A 17,831-nucleotide genomic window follows, 5' to 3' on the forward strand; every position below is an offset into this window, starting at 1 on the left:
ACAGCATGCTATGTCTTCTGCCAACCAGAGACATGATTCTGTCACCCTGCTGCCGAGCCAGGTTCGAGCAGGGGAAGGAAGGACAATAAGTTTCCTGTCACAGGGAGGTGTGACCACCTACCAGACAGTATTTAGTGTATTGGGACAGGGTAGGGGCGCTTGCCAGCACCACTAGACTGCTTTGAAAGGCCCACTTGGTGCACTTCTTGCATACTCCAGTTGAAACCAGTTCAGGGAGCCAGCTTCAGCTCTGGTGCGAAACTTGGCAAAGGACATGGGAGTAGCCTCCCCACTATCCAGCCCCTCCTCTGGGAGGGATCCCTGAATCGTTCCAACCCTTTGCTAAGGGTACTTAAGGGCTTACCAGTGAGTGGGTCTCTAGATTCGCCGTGGGACAAGATTTAGATCCGAAACCACTTCATCTTCAACCGTCTGGGCACTTTGGACTTCGCTTTGAGAACCGAGGCTGCAACTGGGAAGACTCCTGCTGCTCTTGGTCTCGTTGTCCTGCAAGTCTTCTGCAACATCTGTGCCCATGCTCCATACAGCTTCTTCACCGGGCCTGTGGACACCCAAGATACCCAAAGGAATCTCCCTTGGAGTTAAGGGGTCACTCCCCTGCATCTGTAGGCACCGCTGACCAGTTTGCTGATTCAGGGCTCCCACAGACTATGAAAGGCTCAGCAACATAGGTGGTGGTTCTGCACTGTCTTCAAACCAAGTTTGAGGCAAGTATCCCTAGTTGGAACTGCAGGAACAGACCCCCTGTCGCCCCGTTGAAATGCAGTTGCCAAGGCTTGTTGACTCTCTCCTCCAGAGATCTTCGGGCTCCAAGAAGCTCCAGCCTCGAGCACTCCTGCAGCCAAGATCTTTGTCCTCACCAAATCCTTTGCACCATGGGCCTTCATCATTGGTGAGCTGCTCAAGGTCCTCTTGCTACTCCTGTGCCTCCAGCCTGTGGTTCCTCTCTAGGGTATTCTTTGGCTCCAGTGCGTTCCCCTGCTTGCTCAGGGCCTGCTCTGATGTACCTGCTCGTGGTGAGTCACTTGGACCTTGCTGGTCCCAAAACTTCACCTTTTTCCACTACTACGTTGGTTGCTGTTGCAAAGCCTTGTTGGTGCCCCTGCCGGACACTGACCCCTTGGCCCCTGACATCCAACGTGGAACAGCTCGTAATCGGCTCCTGGTCTTCCACAGCGTCGCCTGGTCTACACAGCTGCAACTTCAAGGGCACTGTCAACTCTCCTGCATCCACCGACCTCGGTGGGCATTCGTCTTCGTGCATCTTGGTCACTCCTGAGTGGCCTAGACTCTGTCCCCTCTGCTTGTAGGTTCTTCTCCTCTTGAATCCACCTTTGAGTTCCACCGGACTCTTTCACCTTCTTCGCCAGTGGCATCTTTACTGAAGTCTCCCCTTGTGGTGTATGGCAGTTTCCGACGTCACTTTGCACCTATGCACCTGGCTTCCCTGGTGTAGGTATCCTGGTTCCTATGGTATCCACGGGTGGGGTGGCTCTCCAAACCTTCAGTCTTCCATGGGGTTTCTTCAAGGTCTTCTGGGAAGGGCCCTTCTTCTGTAAAATTGCAACCGCGACTTACCTATTGACTTGCATTGATCCCGCGGTCGTGTTCCCACTCTGCTCAAGGCCTCCTGGTTACGTAACTCGGGTGGTTCCTTGCATCCCCGGCACTTCTAGGTCTACTGGGTACAGTCTTGACTTGAGTCGTGGTTCGCATACCACTATTTTAGTATATGGTTTGGTCCCCCCCTGGTGACCACTGTGTATTTTGTGCTACTTACCTGTTTCTTTTGAATAGTATGAATGAATGAATGATGTACATTTGTAGAGCGCACGGCTACTCAGCAAGACTGTACTGGCGGTAATAGTCTCCATCTAACAGATCACACGACTACCCCTACCCCTGGAATAACCAAGTTTTAAGAAGTTTCTTAAAGACAGCCAGTGTCTATTGTGTATATCTCCGGGTAGGAGATATCTGTATTTGTTAGTCAGTGTCTTATAATAAATACATATTTTTATAAATACACTGTATGGTTCTTTTTCACTTAATCTATATCAATAAGATTATGTCCTGGTAAAACAAGCTGCTTTACACTCCTTCTAGACTAAGCCTGAAGGCTGCTCTCCACAGCTACCACTTAGAGAGCTTTCTAAGGTTGTCTAAGACCACTAAAATCACCTTACGGGTTGTCTGGATTGGTGCAAGGTGACCACTTACATAAGTGTACGCCATATACCAAGCCAGCTTCTCACACTTTTAAATACCATGCACCCTATCCAATGGAGTTTTAAGACCTACCCTAGGGGTGAGTTATAAGTATTAAAAAGGAAGCTCTTGGCCTGGCAAAGGTCTATTTTGCCAGGTCAAAGTGACAGCTTAAAACATCAATACAGGCTACAATGGTAGACCTGAAACATGTTTTAAAAGGCTACTTCTGATGGATACATCTGCCTGTGCATTCCTCACCTTGTGAATATCCCCTGCGCCAGCATTCCGCAGAATTTTTTCCTAGCTCTCCACGCCGCTGATGACGTCACAATGCCACGGCTCCGCTCGCGACTCCGCATGACGTCACAGGAGCCATAAGAGAGCCTCGTCGGTGTGATGACCTCAGTTCCCTTTTTTCCGCGCCGTCGTCGCATAACGTTTTTCTAGGACTCTCCATATTTTGTCGAGTTACTTTGTTGTTCCTTCATCTTTAACTGTTGCTGTTGCGATGTCGTCTTTGAGGAAGTCCGGGTTTAAGCCCTGTAGGGAGTGTGGGGGTCACATGTCCATCACTGACCCCCATGAAGATTGCTTATGTTGTTTGTCGTCGGATCACAACGTGTAAGACTGTTCCAGTTGTAGAAAGATGAACCCAAAGGCTCCTAAAGAACGGGAGGCCAAGCTTTTTATGGCAAAGGCAAAGAAGGAAGGAAGAGGGCGTAAAAGATCTCTAAGTCGAAGTCGAAGTCGAGGAAACACAAGAAGAAGAGGAGACATGGTTCTCGGCGCCGTTCGTCGATAGGTAAGGCTTTGAGGTCTCCTTCGCCGGCTCCTCGACGTCGTCAGAAAGACTTTGTGTCTCCTTCGCCTTCGCCATCTCCTTGAGTGACTCTGGAGAGATCTCCTTCTGCAAAAGGCACTCCGGCGCAGTCTCCGGCCTCGAGGGATTCGCCGGATTCAGAGGGCTTGCCAGTTCAGGATGATCCTTCTCCTGTGCACGAAGTTGAACCTCTGGCTCCGCCAGTGGATCTGGCTGTTCCGACATCGGATGCTCCTCGTGTGGATGCTGGCTCGACTCCATATCCACAGTTTCCAACTCCAGGTTCGGATCCAACGCATTTTTTAAATACAATGTATGGAGTATTTGTTAAGGCAGTCTTCCCCTCCGGAGCACCTTCTGGTCCCATGGGTCCGCTGGAATTCAACTTGGGTGTGCCTCAGCACTATGCCCAGGCACCCTTCGTGTCTTTCATGCTGACGGCGCCGTCATTACAGTTTCCTTCTCCGAGATTTTCGATGCCGTATATGGAGTCCCCGGCGCCGTCTGGTGGGCCTTCCTCTCGGCCTCGTACGCCGCCGATTCTACCTTCCGATCCTCCTTTTACGTCGGGTCCAGAACTGTCGGCGCCGTGTGTGGCACCGCTGACGCTGCAACCAAGGTTTCGATCAAGGAGAGAGGTACAGAGACTGTTGGAGGAGGAACAGTATCAGAGAGAGGAGGTTGAAGAAGGTGAGATAGGTAAATCTGTGGATGAATTCGAAGGAATTCAGGAGGCAAGTGGACTGGGCACATCCCCTGAGTGGGAGCTTTCTTCGTCAAGGGCTTCTCCAACTCAAGAGGTAGCTCCTTATCATACTGTCATAGGAAAGGTTGCAGAGCTTTTATACTCACATTTTCCTACTGCGGAGTATAGGCCGAATTTGCTCACTGATGTTTTACATTCGCCTTGTTCAATAGTTGAGCCCTTGTTGCCCTTTAATGAGGCTTTAACTGAGCCTATCATGGATGTGTGGCGTAAACCTCTCTCTTCTCCTGCTGTGTCTAAATCTGTGGCAAGAAGATATAGAACTGCTCCAGGAGACCCTCTTTTTCTTTCTTCTCATCCGTCTCCAGAAAGTTTGGTGGTACAGGCTTCGTGCTCTAAAACATCTTCAGGCGCTTTTCCTCAGGCTCGTGCCGACAGGGACTCTAAGAAGCTGGAGCAGTCGGCTAAAAAGGTCTTTTCTTCATCTAGCATGGCACTAAAATCAACCAAATGGCACCTGTTTGTTGGGCCGTTATATACATGCTTTGATGGATTCAGCGAAGCAATTGGCACCCAAGTTGCCTTATGAGGACCGGGGACATTTTATAGAGGTTCTGTCAGTTGCTCAGGCCGCTGCTCGACAGGTTATTCAATCTGGCCTGGATACGGCTGATTCGGTGGCCAGAGTTATGGGTTCCTCCATAGTTACCAGGAAACAAGCTTGGCTTAGATCCTCTGGATTTTCCCAGGATGTTCAGGCTACCCTTCTTGATTTGCCCTTTGATGGTTCGAAGCTTTTCGGGTAGTAGGCTGATTCTGCACTTCAAAGGTTTAAAGATAGCAGAGCCACGGCAGAATCTTTGGGATTGCAAATCCAGTCAAGGGGGTTTGGTTATAAAAAAAGTATTGTGGTTTTGGAAGGTCTTCCTTTCGCGGCTTGCGACAACCTCAGCAGCAGCAGCAAAATCCGCTCTATAAGTCATATAGAGAAAGAGCCAGAGGTCGTCAATGTGGTTCTGCCCGCAATCTCTCCTCCTCCTCTTCTACCTCCTCTTCTACCTCCCCTGCTCCCCCTGGTAACACAGGAAAGCAGCCCTAGATCCCCCATCCTGGATCATGTGGGTCCTGTAGAGGGTCGGTTGTCTCACTTTCTACAGGGTTGGAAATCGGTCACGTCAGACCTTTGGGTTTTAAACCTTGTAGAGAATGGGTACGCCCTTCCCTTTTGGGAATTTACTCTTCCTTACCCTCTTTGCCAAGGTTTTTGTTCAGAGGTCCATTTGCTTCTTCTACGGAAGGAGGTCCTTGCTTTACTACAAAAAGGTGCAATAGAGGTGGTTCCGGAGCAGGAAAGGGGTCAGGGATGCTACACCTGGTATTTCCTGATCCCCAAGAAGGATGGCAGGTTGCGTCCGATTCTGGACCTCAGGGTCTTTAATTTTTACCTGAAGCAGGAGAAATTCAAGATGCTAACCCTTGCTCAGGTTCTTTTGGCGCTGCAGCAAGAGGACTGGATGGTGTCGATCGATTTACAGGATGCTTATTTTCACATCCCAATCCTGAAATCGCACAGGAAGTATCTCCGTTTTACGGTAGGGTTGCAGCACTACCAGTTTGCAGTCCCTCCGTTTGGTCTTACTACTGCACCTCAAGTCTTCACAAAAGTGATTGCAGTGGTGGCGGCTCATCTCAGAAGGTCAGGGATTCCGGTTTTCGCTTATCTGGACGACTGGATGCTCAAAGCGGAGTCGCCAGAGATGGTGCTTCATCATCTGTGAGTAACAACTCGGCTGTTGTTCAACTTGCGTTTTTCAATAAATGTGCCCAAATCTCGCGTGGTGTCCTCTCAGCGCAACCTGTTTATAGGAGCGGTACTGGATGCTACTGTGTGTCGAGCTTTTCCTCCTCCACAAAGAATTCTCGACATTCAGGAGATGATTCCTTTGTTTCACAGTGGAGCGGTTGTTCCAGTCCTGAAGGTCCTTCGCCTGCTCGGTCTGTTCGCTTCCTGCATACAGTTGGTCAGTCATGCATGCTTGCACATGAGGACACTCCAGTGGTGCCTCCACAGGCAGTGGTTTCAACACAATGGAGATCTCAGGGAGTCAGTCAGAATCTCCAGAGACACTGCAGCGGATCTGACTTGGTGGAGTGTGCAGGGCAACCTGTCTCAAGGCAAGCCCTTTCAACCTCCTCCGCCGGTGGCCACAGTGATCACGGATGCCTCCACTCTGGGGTTGGGTGCTCATCTGGGGGATCTGGAGGTCAAAGGTCTTTGGTCTCCAGAGGAAAGGTTGTTTCACATCAACCTTCTGGAATTGCGGGCGATCCGTTTGGCACTAAAGGCTTTCCTTCTTTCCCTTCGTGGTCAGTCGGTTCAAGTCCTGACGGACAACACTACCGCGACTCAGATTTGTGTGTTTGCAAATCATCTAGCCGGTGTGCTGAATGTTCGTGCGGACAGTCTCAGTCTGCATTACTTGGCCGATCACAAGTGGCTGCTTCATCCGGAGGTGGTCCATCACATCTTCCAGATGTGGGGGTCCCCTCGGTTGGACCTGTTTGCCACTCACAAGAGCGTGCATTGTCTGTTGTTCTGCAGTGCAGTCTCCAGTATCCGATGCAAGGGGTATTGGGGGACGCGTTTCAATTGGATTGGAGCTCGTTGCTCCTTTACGTGTTTCCTCCCATACCCTTGATTCCTCGGGTTCTGAGGAAGATTCGCCAAGACCGGGCCCAAGTCATATTGATCGCCCCGGATTGGCCAAGAAGGGTGTGGTACACAGATCTACTTCACCCTCCGCTCCGTCTCCCTCTCAGGGCAGACCTCCTCTCGCAGTCGCAGGGGCAGGTTTTACACCCCCACCTCCACAGCCTGCACCTTCATGCCTGGAGATTGTATGGGGCAACCTGAGTTCCTTCTCTCTCCCGCCGGATGTGGTGGATGTTATCTTATCGTCCAGGCGACACTCCACTAAGTCTATTTACTCCTATAGATAGTCTAGGTTTGGTAAATGGTGTGGAGAGAGATCCATTGATCCTTTAAAGGCCCACTTGTCAGATGTTCTTCATTTTGCACTTTTCCTGGCTCAGCAGGGTTGTGCTGTGGCCACTATTAAGGGCTATTTGTCGTCTTTATCGGCGTTTCTGTGTTTGCCGGATCAGTCTTCTTTATTTAATTCTCCCATTGTTTTGAGATTTATTAAGGGCCTTACCAATAGGATTCCGCCTGTTCTTTTTGTAATGCCTCAATGGGATTTAAATCTTGTTTTGACTTTCTTGATGGATTCCCCGTTTGAACCCTTACGTAGTTGTCCTTTGAGACTCCTGTCTTTTAAAACGGTCTTTCTTGTGGCTATTACCTCAGCAAGGAGGGTGAGCGAGCTTCAGGCTCTTAGTTCAAAACCTCCATTTTTGACCATACATGCTGAAAGGATGGTCCTCAGGATCAGGGCTGCTTTTCTGCCTAAGGCGGTTACTCCCTTCCATCTAGGGCAGTCCATTACGCTTCCTGTGTTCTATCCTCCTCCTTCCAAGGAGGAGAGACTTCTCCACCTGGATCCTAAAAGAGCGGTGAGCTTTTATTTGGCCAGGACTAAGGACTTGCGATTGGACGATCAGCTCTTTGTGGGCTACGTTGGACGCATGAAGAGCAGGGCTGTGCACAAGCGCACTCTATCCAGATGGATCATCTTGTGCATCATGATCTGCTACGCCCTTGCTGGTAAGGAACCGCCTGAGGGTATTAGAGCTCATTCTACTAGAGCCGAGTCATCCACCTCTACTTTGGCCAGAGGTGTTCCTGTAGTGGACATTTGTAAGGCAGCGACTTGGGCCTCCCTCCACACTTTCGCAAAGCATTATTGCTTGGTCTCCGAAATAAGGAGGGAGGGCCACTTTGCACGCTCTGTCCTGCAGGACTTTTTGGTATAGAAGGGTGGACACCCTCCTCCGGGAGTGGGACTGCTGTGGGAATCTATTCATAAGGTGAGGAATCCACAGGCAGATGTATCCATCAGAAGAACAAGTTACTTACCTTCGGTAACACTTTTTCTGGTGGATACAGTATCTGTCTGTGGATTTCTCACTGTCCCACCCTGCTCCCCTATGTCCACCCTTGTATACCCTAAAGGTTACTTTGTTTGACATGTTGTTTTATATTGTATCTTCTATCTATCTGGTACATTTATAGGAAATGCTTATATTCTTCGGCTTTCCTTTTGATTTTACACTATGTGTATTTGTTTGAATATTGTGTACTGTGTATACTTTGAATCTGTTGTCGGTCCACCTGTTCGCCTCGGAGGCACGGAAAAATATGGGTGGAACTGACGTCATCACGCCGACGAGGCTCTCTTATGGCTCCGGGGACGTCATGCGGAGTCGCGAGCGGAGCCGTGGAATTGTGACGTCCTCGTCGGCGTGGAGAGCAAGGAGAAAATTCCGCGGAATCCTGGCGCAGGGGATATTCATAAGGTGAGGAATCCACAGGCAGATACTGTACCCACCAGAAAAAGCGTTACTGAAGGTAAATAACTTGTTCGTTAGTAGGTCACGCAACGATTGCTGCAGGACCACTAGTAGCATTTAATTTACTGGTCCTGGGTACATGTATTACCATTTATAGGGACTTCAAGTAAATTAAGTGCGCCAATTAGGTGTAAGTCAATTTTACCATGTTTTAAGGAAGGAAGTCCAAAGTTCTTTAGCACTGGTTAGCAGCAGTAGTAAAGTGCAGAGTCCTAATGCCAATATAGACAAATTCAGCGAACAGGAAGCCTGAAGGCAAACAATTTGGGGGAATATTAACCCTAGGATGTCAGGTCGAACAGTGTTGAAGTACTTATTCTGTGAAAAGTTCACCTCTTCACCAGCCCCAGGGAATTTACTGCTTTTTACTCAGATTAATGGCATGTGAATCTATTGAAGATAAAGTATTTTGTTAAAAAAGTACCTAAACTATAGTCTCCCAGCATTGAGCTCTTTTATAGATGTAAATTTCACCCATCTAGCTCTCACCTATAGCAATAATGCAGTACTCTGTCATATGCTCAGAATTTAACCATGATGGACCCTTTGAGTGGAGTCAAGTATCTGGTAAAACAGTAGTTCTCTATCAGGGGATCTCCATTGATAGTCATGAGCACTGAATAGGTCCGGCCCACTTGCAGGGATCATGTAGCACTTCTTTATATTATTTCTTCTTGAGTGTAAATGTTTACCTTTCTTCAGTAAGGCCTAGAGGAACACTTAAGACATGATTTTGTTACAGTCTAAAAGCAAAGCTATATTGACCAATTGCTTCAGAATGTATTTAAAGAAGCTTGATAAATGTATATGAAATACAGTCAAAATAACTGAAAAAGTGATATTTAATTATATAAATCTCTTTCACAAACCTTTTTTTTTTAAAGCGACGGATGATGGAAGAGAGGACAATGTAGCCTACTCGGATTCCCTTATGTAGATGTGAAAAGAACGTCTGCACCTTTAAAGGCCCGGAGCCCTTCAGTATCCCATCATGGCGGCCTGCAGCAGTTGCCTCACTTATTTTTTCTGGCTCCTGGTGACAGGATCTTGGGCATTGAGCAGGGCCTTTTTGGCTTTTTTACCTCAAAAATACCATGGGACAATTATGACAGCTGTTTCAATCGACTGATTTAATCTGTTGCAATATTTTTCTTTCTTTTTCTGACAGAAAGATTTTTTCTTAGTCAAATAAAATGTAATTTTTTTTGACAAGTGTCCTGCCTCTGGAAGAAAGAAGGCCAAGTCAGACCCTCATGATGTCTGTATCATCTGCTTTCCTGACAGTCGCATTATTGACAAGTGCTCACACTGCAGGAACATTTCCAGGCGCGCCCTGAGAGAAAAGGAGAAGATTTGCCCCATGGAACAGAGCAGCGATGCAGGCAGCAGCAGGCACAATCTGAAGGTAGGACATCATGGGAGTGGGGAGACGGTCAGTCCTCTACCAGGCCTCTTTCACCTTCCTCTGTGGACTCCAGGTGTGGGAGATTCAAATTGAAAAGCCACCAGCAAATATGACGTTGTTCCAGGTCAACGTCGAGGGTATCAACAACAAGAGAATGTAGGGCTCCTACACGTTCGCCGTCAAGGGCTTGTCGACGTCGAAGAGAAGATGACTTTCAACATCAAAGTAGAGGAGGTCAACATGGAGGGACACCATGACGTCGAGGTGATGGAGACTGTGAGAAGTTTGTCAGCGTCGAGACGTGGAAGAAAATCAATGTTGAGAAGTCTGTTGAGGTTGAAACATTCCAAAGAAATGAGAAAGTCAAGTCCACAACGTCTACTATCTCCTTCTGAAAGAGTACTGCAGAGTGCATTCTCCATCATGGCCTATTGTACTTTCAGACTCTCCTCCACCCATTTTGCCAGTGCATCTTCCACCGCAAACACTTGTGGAAGCACCTTTGCTGATGAGACCTGCTTTTACAACCCAGAGACCTAGAGATCCATGTTCCAGATCCCGGCATAGATCCAGAGTGTGATCACCTTCAAATCATCGTCAACAGTCTCAACACTCTTTTTAGAGACAATCTTTTCAGCTTTCACTCCATTATCATCATGTATTCAAGTCTAGATCTAGGACAAGGTGAAAGTGCACATCACCTTCTTCAACTTCCTCCTCCAGTGCAGTGAGATATTCTCCTACCTTGTCTGACTCTCCTCAACCAAGAGTCTCTCTGACCAACGATATAAACACCTTTCCGGAGGCACTTGTAAGGGGAGCTTCAAAATTGAATGTTCCATTGTCTCAATCACAGTCATTGACATCTGTGATTTTTGAGACTCTCTACCTGTGAGCGGTATCTAGACCTCTCCTGCCCCTAGTTCCGGGGTTATTTGAACCAGAAATGGAACAGTTCCTTACACCGAATGCACCCAAATCAGGTCTGTCGAGGCTCCAGAAAAAATAAAGACCTCCAGAGCAGGACCCATTGTTCCACCGCTCTTATCCTCCCCTGACTCTGTAGTTACTCTAGCTGCAAAAAAGGTGCATTCTACTGCTCTTTCCTCTACAGTTCCTATGGACAAGGAGAGTGAAAAACTTGACTCTGTAGGTCGCAAGATGTGTGCAAAGGTGGCCTCTACAATAAAGGCAACCAGTGCATCGGCTCTGCTGGGCAGGTATGACAGAGCCATATGGGACTCCTTACAGCAGTTTGCTGTACATCTTCCAAGAGATCAAAGGGAAGATTTTCTTGAAGTAGTCAGTGAAGGCATGATGGTCTCCAATCAGGTCATTAGTGTTGCTGCAGGTGGTTCATTATTAGCAGCACACAGATACTGCCATGGGCTGGCCCTTTGAAGGCATTCTTGGCTTCATTTAACAGCATTGAAACACGAACCCTACTAGCAAATCCTTAATCTTCCCTTTTCTGGAAACATCTTATTCAGTAGCCATACCGACGATGAAATAGCAAGGATGAAGTCCGGAATGGAGATCCTCAAAGCAGTGGGACTGGAAAAGCATAAAGAGCAACTCAAATACAATTATAGGCTGTACGGCCGACATTTTTACCTACAGAGGTTGAAACTGCTAAATAGTTTCAAGGTCAACATCAACAACAGCAGCAAAGAACTTTTCAATACAAACAATGTCGCCTCCCTGAAGGAAGATCTACACATCATCCTGCCCAAGCAGGAAAGCCTCCAGTAGGCTTCAAACAATGTATTGCTGCTTCCCCCTCTGCCGTTACTTACTCCAGTAGGGGGAAGTATTTCTCATTTCCTGACTGAGTAGCACTCCATCACGAAAGATGCATGGGTTCTGAATATTGTACAGAAGGGCTATTGTCTCAAGTTTACCAGACTTCTACCAGACATCCAACTAAAACCGTCCAAACAACATCTGCAGATGCTAAGAGCAGAAGTCAACATCCAACTGTAAAAGCAAGCAGTGGAGATCGTTCCTCACAAACAACGAGGCACGAGAATTTATTTCCGACATTATTTTGGTGACAAAGAAAGGCCCCAAAAACTAATTCAGGCCTATATTGGATCTCAAACTCGCCAACAAATGGATTAGAAGAAAAGTTTTGAATACTCTCACTTCATCAAATTTATCCACAGGTAAAGGAGACTGGCTTTGCCTGATAGACCTCCAGGATGCATACGTTCATGGTGCGATAACCAGAAAACACTGCAAGCTCCTGAGATTTATAGAGGGTCAAGATCACTACCAATACAAGGTAGTTCCCTTCTGCCTCAAATCGGCCCCTAAAAAATTCTCCAAATGTATGGCAGTAGTTGCAGCACATCATAGGAGACTTCGACTATTAGTCTATCCATACTTAGACGACTGGCTTATCAAAGCTTCAACTCGGCAAGAGGCCCAAGCCCATTATCAAATGGTGATCTGTGCTCTCCACCGACCAGGGCTGTATCGCAATCACAACTCAATATCTTGTCCAGTCCAGTCTCTGCATTACCTAGGGGCTACCATTGACATACTACATGCAAGAATGTATCCTTCGTAGGAGAGACTATCGGTCCATCTGTGTGTCACTCTCTCATGAAAGTCTCCCATCCTACAGAGAGACAAGTGTCATTGCTCCTAGGCTTGATGGCCTCGTGCACCTTTTTGACTCCAAATACCCGTCTCCACATGAGACCACTTCAAGAGTGCCTGGAGGATCAGTGGGATCAATGTTCAAGCAGTTGGGAGGACAAGATCATTCTCTCTCCTAAAGCAAAACAATCCCTGAAATGCTGGTGTTTACCGACGAATCTCCTGCATGGGATGCCTTTTCATCAAGATGTTCCCTCTCAGACAATAGTAAAACATGCCTCTCTGTTCAGTTGGGGAGCGCACATTAATCATCTTCAGATCATGATTTCCGACGGCAATCACTTATCACATCAATCTCTTCAAGCTCCGGCGTTTCTCCTGGTGCTGAAGGCTTTTCTCCTGTCATTAAAGACAAAATCCCTGCTTGTCCAGGCATACAGCTCGACAGCAATGTACTATTTGAACAAGCTAGGGTGAACAAGATCCAGGCCATTGCCTCAGGAAACCCAGACAATCTGGAATCCTGCAACTCATTTTCCAGGGGCTCAAAATGTTCAAGCAGACTCCCTAAGCAGGATTCTTCAGGAAATCCACGAGTGGGTTCTTCACAACAAGGTTGTACAAAGCATATTTAACTTTGGGGTTTTCCTCAAATAGACTTATTCGCGACCGCAGAAAACAAGGAAATGTCCAGGCTTCACCTCAGGTAACTACCAACCAGGTACGCTGGAAAATGCTCTTTGGATCGACTGGTCCAGCAAATTTCTCTACGCTTTTCCTCAGATCCCCCCGATTCCATCAGTTCTCATCCAGTTGTCTTACATGAGGACGAGAATGATCTTGATTGCTCAGGAGTGGGCCCGACAATGGTGGTTCATAGACCTTCTCCACATGTCATAGCGTCCAACATGAGGCTGCTGTGCAGACCGGATCTTCTCACAAAATTCGGGAGCCAAATGGTTCACCCCAATCTGTCCTCTTTGAGCGTGGCAGCACGGATCCTGAGCTAGTACAATACAGGCATTTGAATATTCCAAAAGACTGCATGAACATTCTCAAAGAAGCAAAAACATCTATCAACACGCTCTGCTTATTCATTTAAATGAAAGAGATTCTGTATCTGGTGTTCTGACAAGACCTTTGATCCAACAAAGTGCCAGGAGGAAGCGAGTCTTCCGTACTTGCTTTACCTGGCAAAATCAGGCTTACAGTTCTCTTCTATCAAAGTTAATTTGGCAGCAATTATTGCCTACAGAAAATGCCCTAACCAAACCTCTTTTGTCAAAATTCCGGTTATTAAAGACTTTATAGAGGGTTTGAAAAAGGTTTTCCCTCCAATACAGCGTCAATCCCCTCCCTGGGAATTGAACATGGTCCTTTCAAGTCTTATGCATGCCCCTTTTGAGCCCATTAATAAGTCCTCACCACAGCACCTTTCTTGGGAAACTGCTTTCCATGTGGCTATCACGTCAGCTCGGAGAGTTAGCGAGATTCATAAATGATATTCCATAGTAGTAAGGTGGTCATAAGGACTCATCTAAAATTCTTATTTTATTTATTTTATTTGTGGGTTTGTATAGCGCTAGAATCGACTCCAACTGGAGTATCTCTGCGCTTTCTGGAGCCGGTAGAAACAGAGGAATAATAGGAGCTAGATCTCGTTTCTGAACAACACAGTCTTCAGGAGTTTCCTGAAAGTGAGATGTTCTTTGCACTGTCTCAGATGAAGAGGAAGCCTATTCCATAGGGTAGGGCCTACGATAGATAACGCTTTACCACCGTGTCTAGATTTCTTTGCACGGGGAATCACCAGAAGAAGACAGTTACTGGACCTAAGTGAACGACTTGGAACATAAGGAACAAATTTGTTCTGAAGATAAATAGGTCCTTGTCCATTTAAACATTTATGGATCAAGCAACATAACTTGAACTTAGATCTCTGGCGAATGGAGAGCCAGTGCAGTTTCTCCAGAAGAGGTTTGGATGCAGTTCTTGGAGGAACATTAAGGACAAGACGAGCCGCGGTGTTTTGAATGACCTGAAGCTTGGCCAGCACATTTTCGTTGGCAGAAAGCAACAGGCCATTGCAGTAGTCAATTCGACTCAGAACCAATGTCTGGACCAGAGTTCGTCTGAAAGAGTCCGGTAGTAAGGGAAAGACTCTGCGTAGCAGGCCAATCGTATGGAAACAAATTCCAGCAGTATGGTTAGCATGCTGTCCAAATGACAAGTCTTGATCCATCCGAATCCCTAAACTCTTCACAACCTGTTTGGGTTCTGGGGCTACTCCCAAATCGGGGGGCCACCAATCAGGGGTCCAAAATAGTTTGGCTTCTCCAAACAGCATTAGTTCCGTCTTACTGACATTGCATTGCAGGAAGTTGGAAGACATCCAATTAGCCACCGCCTTCATGCCCGCAGAAAAGGAGTTTTTAATTTCTGCGGACATGGTCTTGAAAGGGAAGAGGAGCTGCGTGTCATCAGCATAGGATACTGGAATGAATCCATAGCTGCGCATCACTCTTGCCAGGGGTGCCACGTAGATGTTAAATAAGGTAGGGCTTAGACAAGAGCCCTGTGGCACCCCTTTCGATATCTCCACCTCCGCTGATCGGTACGTGTCCATGATCACTCTCTGGGAGCGCCCTGATAGGAAGCTCTTTAGCCAATCAAGGGCTTTATCCTCAATACCAGCGTTCGACAACCGGTCAATAAGAATGGTATGGGACACGGTGTCGAACGCTGCTGAAAGATCTAAAAGAACTAGGATTACTGAGAAACCCTTGTCCTGATACATATGTAAGTCGTCTGTAACAGACAGCAAGGTAGACTCTGTGCTGTGTTTCGGCCTGAACCCTGATTGTGAATAGTCCAGGCCGCCAACAAGTTCGATATGATTGGACAGATGACCATTAACATATTTTTCGATCAGTTTCCCTAAGAATGGTAAAAGGGATATGGGCCTGAGATTTGTTAGATCGGACCATGGGATAGTAGTATTCTTCCTAATAGGCCTGATAAGAGCACGTTACAGAAAGTAATTTCGGATTTCCACATTAATCAGACCATTTCTCTGCCTACTTTCTTTCAGCAATCTTCTACCCCAGCTGAAAGGACTCTCCTTACTCTAGATGTCTGGACAGGACAAGAGATATCTGTAAGACGGACCCCAGCCCACACAAGTTTAGCCACGTCTAAACAGTCTACATCTAGATGGATTGCATTCTGTTATGCTACCAGAACGCTAATAAAGTTCTGTCCGGAACACCTAAAGCTTAATCTACTAGAAGGGAAGCGGCTACAGATGCTTTAATGAGGAATATACCAATTGCTGAAATCTGTAAAGCAGCAACGCGGAGATCTGTTCTCACATTTACCAAACACTATTGTTTGGATTCAGATGCGAGAACAGATGCTCTAGTAGGACAGCCCTCCCTGAGAAATGTATTTGCTTAATTTGCCTGATTGTCTCTGTTTCTTATCCATCGCAGTTTGTGGGGATGGGCTTGCTACTCTATTCAGTGCTTATGACAATCAGCGGAGATCCCCTGAGAGAGAAGGAATGGTTTCTTACCTGTAATCCCAGTTCTCGCTCAGTGTATTCTCCATTGAAGTCATAAGCAACCCACCCTCCTCCCCGTGGAAGAAGCAGAGACGACTATTGGACAAATTTCCATCCTGATGCTACCACTGTCTCGGTAAAAAAGAACTGAGGCAACTGTCACATCTAGGCATGATGGGGAACTGGAGGGCTCTGGTTCCTTAAAGACATAGAGGCTCTTTTCATATGTACATAAGGGCATCCTATTAGGCTACATTGTCCTCTCTTCTTTAATCTTTCTCTTTTTAAAAAAGGGTTTGTGAAAGATTTAAACAGTCAAATATCTCAATTTCAGTTATTTTACCTGTATTTTAACGATATCTATTACCCTTTTTAAATACATTCTGAAGCAATTGTGCAATGTAGCCTTGCTTATAGGCTGCAAAAATTGAATTTCTTAAATGTTTCTCCAAGCCTTTCTTAAGAAAGGCAAAAATCTAAACTTAAGAAGATATATTATAAAGACGTGCTCCCAGATCCCTGTATGTATTTAGTGCTTATAACTAGAATGGAGATTCCCCTGAGAGAGAACTAGGATTACAAGTAAGAAACCATTCCTTGTTTACCTTTTATTGTCTGTGGATCCACACTGAATCAGTACTAGAAGCCAGAGACCGCCAGCTTCGCAATTTCTAAGATTTGAACCTTAAACCAATACCCAAATACAGAAGCAAGTTTACATCAAGGAAATACACAAATTATCAAATATTGTATTCAATTCACAAACAAATATGAGAAAATTGAAATGTTAACATGAACATTCAAATTGTAGTTTTATTTCCAAAAGCTGAAGAAATATGCTAGACTCTAGCTTATCACTTACTCTTTTTGCTCCTAATCTCCCAATGCATGATCTCTTCTTGTCAGCACAAATGACTGCCTAAATTTAGGTCTCCAATCATCCAGATCTGACTCTGTTCGCAACATTTGCACTGCTCTCACGAATCAAGAAAAGGATGCCAACTTAGGGGCAGATTTATGTTCCCTGGCGCATCCCTGCAAATCAGCATGGATGCGCCAGGGAAGATGCGTCACGCACGTTTGCCCTTGCGCCACCGTAGATGCGCCGCATTTACAATGCGGTGCATCGTGGCGCAAGGACAAGCAGATACGTGACGCATCTGCCGGCGTAAGGTTGGCGCAGTGCTGAAGTTGCGTCGCAAGCGTGACGCAACTCCAGCACTGTTCCAACCTAACCTATCCCTAACATGGTGCGTCAAGCCTTACGCCTGCTTCAAGCAGGCGCAGGGTTTTGACGCATCAGCGTTGGGAAAGTGACTCAGTGAAATCTTATAGATTTCACTGAGTCACTTTTCAGGGGCGTTCCTGCGACGGAACGCCCCCCCCTGTGTCGAAACGCCCACGTGAAACCTGACGCAGGTTTCACGTGGCGCAGGGCTTTACACCGTGACGCATCTCCATAGATGCGTCACGATGTAAATGGGGCGCAACGTGGCGCAGGGTTTACGCCGCCGCTGCGTCACAAAAGTGACGCAACGGCGGCGTAAAAGGGGCGCAAGTCCCTCATAAATCTGCCCCTTAATTTTTAGCTTCCAATTTCAAATTCCTTCACATTTACAGAGCTTTTTAAAAAAGATTTATTTTCAATTTGCCTTTATTTGTATGTGTTCTTTATTAATCTGCTAATACTATTTAATTTTCTAAACAGTCACAGACCCCCTAAGTATGTGCTAATGACCCTGGGGTCTCTGGACCACAGGTTAAGAACTGTTGCATTAGAAGAAGGTAAGATTGGGTTGAAAACGCTCTACTGACTGTAAAAAATGGATTAGAAGGACTTTCAAACGGGAAGATGAACCGGAATGACCTAATGGAACACTCAGTAGCAAGGAAAATATATAAACTAAACACATGCTTTAGAAGTACATTTCCATATAAGAAATTTTTATGTCTAGAATTGACGTAAAATATT

General features: G+C 46.5%; 1 protein-coding gene across 1 annotated transcript in view; it reads left to right on the plus strand.

The window, feature by feature from the left end:
• The window catches only part of POLN (DNA polymerase nu), a 2,789,368-nt gene that overhangs the window by 2,305,090 nt on the left and 466,447 nt on the right, over positions 1–17,831 (plus strand). The window lies entirely within an intron of this gene.

The sequence above is a fragment of the Triturus cristatus genome, chromosome 2_2 (assembly GCF_964204655.1).
Source record: "Triturus cristatus chromosome 2_2, aTriCri1.1, whole genome shotgun sequence".
Lineage (NCBI taxonomy): Eukaryota > Metazoa > Chordata > Amphibia > Caudata > Salamandridae > Triturus > Triturus cristatus.